This window comes from Sinocyclocheilus rhinocerous, unplaced genomic scaffold, assembly GCF_001515625.1.
Source record: "Sinocyclocheilus rhinocerous isolate Xijiao unplaced genomic scaffold, SAMN03320098_v1.1 scaffold553, whole genome shotgun sequence".
NCBI lineage: Eukaryota > Metazoa > Chordata > Actinopteri > Cypriniformes > Cyprinidae > Sinocyclocheilus > Sinocyclocheilus rhinocerous.
In genome coordinates, this window is record NW_015627255.1 from 823,679 (window position 1) to 829,678 (window position 6,000).

The 6,000-nt window shown below is 36.4% G+C and overlaps 1 pseudogene; it reads right to left on the reverse strand.

Moving 5' to 3' along the window:
* Positions 1–1,402: 1,402 nt before the first annotated feature.
* On the reverse strand, positions 1,403–4,667 carry LOC107726391 (protein FAM169B-like; annotated as a pseudogene).
* Between the last annotated feature and the right edge of the window lie 1,333 nt (positions 4,668–6,000).

A 6,000-nucleotide genomic window follows, 5' to 3' on the forward strand; every position in this document is an offset into this window, starting at 1 on the left:
AGGTAAAGTCTTCCTAGCGATACATCGTCCACATTCCTTCACATACTGTTCCACGTCTTTGTTCATGCGTGGCCAGTAAAAACGATCCTTGCAAAGTTTACAATAGCATTTTTTGGTTTGCACTGAAAAGTATACTTTATTAATAAAACTTAAAAGATTAAAACAACACCAGGGGTGTTAAATACCACATAGTGTAAAATTTAAACAACAATAGCAAGTGTAACACTTTACACTCGGAGTGTAATTTTTCTACACTGTAAGGTGCTATATTAACACTAAAAATTCAACACTACGAACGGTGTACTTTTAACACTAGACAGATTGGGACCATATATGATCTTTAGTAGTGTTAAAATCATGAAAAGATACTTTAAATCTGAAATTAAAACTGCCAGTAGGCGGCATGAAAGTCAATGTTAATGAGTCATTGCGACTGAACCGAATCATTTAAAGGGGTAATTCAATCAGGAACAAAACAGTGTCATGTTGCTCAGCGACGCAAATTGAAATTATATTTGTTGGCGAAATAGAGCAAAGACAGTCAATATTGTGTCTAAAACGTAAGTGTCTTAATATTAAATTCTTGTTTATTGAACTGCTGTATAAAATCAATATCACATTTCTCATGTTGCTTTTTGGAGGAAAAAACGTCAGTCTTCGCGTGATACGGATTAACTATATGAAATTATATAAATATATACATTTCTGCCTCCATATGTTGCATTTTGTAATCATTCTAAATGCATTTTAATAAACTGAATCATGCAGCGAAAGAACCTGCACTGGTCTAACCTACTAGACTTCCTATTGCCTTAACTAAACTTTAGCTAACTTGGTAGCTCTCATGAGTCATGGATGGGATAAGTAGCTGTAAATTCGAGGCACAGGTAGCTTAGTCTGTTGTCCATCACCACTCACCTCCACACCAAGACAAACACAACTGGAAAGAGAGGGAGGGCTTCACTTCTGCGGCTCTCTGCATGTCTGTGATGTGATGTGCAGCTGATCAAATGTGCGCTACACTGCTGTGGTGCGGAGGGAGAAAAGCATCGGAACTCGACACTCGACAGTCTCAACATTTCCTGACCCGCCCTGATATTTTGATTTTTTATTTGTTTGGCAGGGACAGCTGTGCGCAAACAGAAACGCACACACACGCACATATATTTTCGTTTATTAAAAAAAAAAAAAAAAACTCCCCAGAAAAAGGGGCACTTTCTCTCTAGGAAGAAAAAGGACAGGTGCTCAAGCCCCCTTTGATGTCTATGTGTGCACGTGCCAGATCTACATGCTTTAACACATGGGCATACAGAGTTCCATCTTGAATATTTAGGCTCTCTGTTATGGCTTGAAAGTACATTGCCTATCTGAGATATTTCTTGACACATTTCATAAATGAATGTTAAGTCCTGGCTTTTTTAAGGTTAGTCCCTGTGTTGGTCTGATCCGCAGGTCGCTTCTTTCCTGAGCTTGATGTGTCTTTGAGACTGACTGATGATTCACATTGTAGCAGAATCCCCTGTAGAAATGAGTAAGAATACAAAAAATATATGATTAATTTGATCATTTTATTAAATAGCCTTTTGTATTTTGTATTATAGCCTCTGTGGACAGCTGAGACAAGCTTACGGTAACAGTCAGTAAACGGTCTCTAGATAAGTTTAAATAAACGCAAGATAATGTCATACCTCTTCCTCTAAATTAGCTTCACTTCTTTCGTGACTATATGAGCATTGTGGACTCTGCTCTGAGTTTCCACCTGTAAAAAGCACCACTTCAAATATAAACTGTCCTGAGCATTGCAATAACAGCCACAAAGTCTGTATATATAGCACCATAAAACACAAACCCAATAAGTATTTAGAATCGGAGCTCTTTCTCACATGCTATGAGTCAAGTGTCTCATTACCCAATCAATGTCAATATCTGCTGTTTTACATCAACAAAGCTTCTTACAGTGCTTTGGAAAGTCCCGCAGCTGGATATTTAACCACACATTGTGTCTCTGAGCCCATCCACCCGGTGCTTCCACCTCATAGAGACGGTCTCTTTCTTCTTCGTGGATCTTGAGAAACTTCTTGCAAACTGTAAACAATTATTTAAACAAGTTGTGTAAGCTTGGTCATATCTGGTGCTCACATTTGGCTGGGGAACCAAACTGGTTACTCGGTACATCCGCCCAAGACAAAATGACCCACCCCCATATTTTTATGATAATCTACAGCCAAACTCTTGTCTTTGGTTTGACTGACCTCTAGTATTCATTCATGAGATACACTACCATTTAAACATTTGGGGTCAGTAGGATTTTTAAAAAGAAATTAAACAAGGATGCAATTAATTGATCAATAGTGAAAGTAAAGACATCTATTAAAAACGTTACAATAGATTTCTATTTTAAATTTCTTTTGAACTTTTTATTCATCAAAGTATCCACAAAATATTTAGAAGCACAACGGTTTTCAACGTGGAGAATAAAAAATGTTTCTTGAGCACTAAATCAGCATATAATGATTTCTGAAAGATCATGTGACACTGAAGACTGGATTAATGGCTGCTGAAAAGGTAGCTTTCCCATCACAGGGATAAATTACTTTAATATAAATTATACTTTACATGCAATATTAATGTTTTTGCTGTATTTCTGATCAAATAAATGCAGCTTTGGTGAGGATGAGACTTCTTTCAAAAATCTTATCGACCCCAAACTTTTGAACAGTAGTGTAAATAAGTTTTAATTTTTAAAGTTGAGCATTTTATATTTTTATCCTTTACATGTAAATAACACAGCTAAAAAAAAAGTGAAAAGATATTACAAAATGATCAACAAATAATCAATCAACCATACCTGGATAGCACATGTACATCACGGAGACGTCTATTTGACATCTGCATTTACATCTGCAAGACGTTTGCTCATCTGCAATACGTCTATAGGACGTTTCCTATCAGATGTCAAATAATAGACGTTTAGAAAATGTCTTTAAGATGTTTATGTTTAAGAATGTATGTAAAACTGCCATCTTAGACACGTCTATCAGATGTTTGTACACAGCAGATGCTTTCCAGATGAAGCAATCTTTAACAGACATCTTGCAGACGTACTGTACGTGTGTTATCTGGGTAAAAACAATTGTTTTAATATGATTATGCTATGTTTCCCAACCCAAAACCTTCGGACGTTACTGTATACATGCCTCCATACATGCCAGGAGACATAGGAAAGCTAATTCCCAGAATCGCCTCAGAGGGCTGAGACGAGCAGAAATCCGCCAGCATCCGTAAAGCGAGTCCAGTCCTTCTCCAGTGAGAGCGAACAAACACTCCAGCACAGGGAGCTGATAACTCTGGCCAGTGCAGCTGTCACACAGGCTGCCTATGAAAAAAAAAAAAAATGTTTATAGTGGTAAATATATGATAGAAAAGCATGATAGAATAGCCCCCCCTCCCCAAAAACCCTTTTTTTTGACGGTGTAAAACCCTACTGCTTCTCCATTTTGCCAGAGAATTTTGCCATGTTCCCACATGGAATAGACAGAAAAATATAGGTCTTCTCCGAGAGGCCTTTCCAGAATTCCAGATATAACTTGACTAAGCAGGAATAGCACAACTCTCTCCATCACTGACTACACCTGGGATGATAAAACCATCAGAGCCTTTAGGAAATGGTGACAATGTTAACATTATAACATTTCTGGTCAAAACGTTGACAAAATCAAGTGAAGTTTGCCAGACAATGTGTCACTCACTAACACAAGTCCACGTCTTGATTTGTTCGATGTCTTCAAAACATCACCAACAGGCCACCATTTGCCTAGCAAGTACACTGCAACCACTAAAAGAATAGGCTATATATTATCCAAAATGAAAAGGAATGACACAAAACAGGTAGTGAAATGAAAAATGCAGCATGCGCACGACCTTGGGTTTCATCTTCAGGTGTGTGGAGAGCAAGAATGAAATGTGATAAATCACCATCTCTCAGAAACGCAAGCCGGCCAGTGTTCTCACAAGTTACTTCCACCTTTTATCACAAATATCACTCTTTGAGGAACTGAAATGAGGAATTTGTCTCAAATGAGTGAGCTGCATACCCACACAGCATTTTTTTTTTTGTCATCATAGATGCTGGCTAGGTAGGCAATTAGTTTTTGAGACAATATAACTAATTCACTATTGAATGCAAGTGTGTTTGTTCTGACTTTCTCTCCATGAGGAAGGGTGATAGGCACGGCACCACCTGACTTGACACTGGACAGGTATTCGTCATATCCTTTGCTCAACTCGCTATAATGCCGCACAGGTAGATCCAGTGGATAGGGTTTCACTTGAAAGACGACATTTGGCATGTTTACGCAGTTAATAACAAGGAGTTTTAATTTCACGATAGCATTATGGCACACTTTTCAACAATGCTAAATGACTTAATTACTAGCAGCACTTTACTGAATGTGGCTGAACTGCGCTTATGTGACTATTGACAGTCTGCCGTGGATAGCGCTATAGAGCATGTTTGCATGCAAAGCAAACGTTTAAAACTCTTTTTAAAATAATCAATTATGGGAATGCTAACATTATCAGTTTTGGGAATACTCTTAGGAAGTCTGACCTTACCTTTAAAACTATTCTCCAATTTAGAGTTGGATTCCATTTTGATAGTCGTTCGACCTTTGAATGTTTCTCGGCAAATAACTGCGCTTATGTGACTATTGACAGTCTGCCGTGGATAGCGCTATAGAGCATGTTTGCATGCAAAGCAAACTTTTAAAACTCTTTTTAAAATAATCAATTATGGGAATGCTAACATTATCAGTTTTGGGAATACTCTTAGGAAGTCTGACCTTACCTTTAAAACTATTCTCCAATTTAGAGTTGGATTCCATTTTGATAGTCGTTCGACCTTTGAATGGTTCTCGGCAAAAGTGCGCCATCTAGTGACTATAAAGTATGAAGAAGATAAATTAATTCATAAATATTTTAACAGTCCAGATATCTTCAGGTCTTCGTGGGTAAATAGACTGAGCAGAAACCTCCTGTTACACAATGTATATAATTCAGTGTTGCATTTTAGCCTGGCATAATTTAACTTGTGAATAGTAGCCTATTACATGAATCATCATCACCAAGATTTATTTCGGTCCTCACATACAATTTTTTTATAATAAATATACATATTAAACAAAATCCTTAGCTTGTTAAACCTACTTTTTTTCATTATAATTGTAATAAGTGTCACCTTCAATGCTTTAATATAATTGTTTCAAGTATTACGAATGATTCATTTTTGAGTTATAGCCTATTGGTCCTCACATACAATTTTTTTATAATAAATATACATATTAAACAAAATCCTTAGCTTGTTAAACCTACTTTTTTCATTATAATTGTAATAAGTGTCACCTTCAATGCTTTAATATAATTGTTTCAAGTATTACGAATGATTCATTTTTGAGTTATAGCCTATTTGTTTATCATTTGGAAAGTAAACTACATCTTAATTCCTTTCAGGTTTTTTTGTTGTTGTTGCTATGATGCTTATGACACAGTCAGACGCATACAGATTCGTGTTAATCAAAAGGGTATTCATTGTATATAAATCTATTAAAATAATTTTAAATTAATCTTTAAAGGTCTCCTCTGGGATGGTTATTAGTAATAACAAGTGTGCCCTTTCTCTTTGTCACCTCTTTCTGCAAACAAATTAAGCATTTAAGGAAAAAAAAACAAAAAACACATTCAGTTAGTTACAATCCCATTTCCAAACAGTGACTGTCCAATATTTACACTGCCCACAAGATGGCAACAACATCAGACAAATGTGAGACACAAGAATAAAAAATTAAAAAACACACACACACCGAAGGCTTTTTGAATAAACATGTTTTGAGGCACATTCTTTCCCTGCAAAATCATGTGCGATACAAGTGCACTGTTTTGTACTGAGTTCCTTTTTGACCTGGTTTTACTCTACTTACATAGTCAAACTACAGTACAATCTAA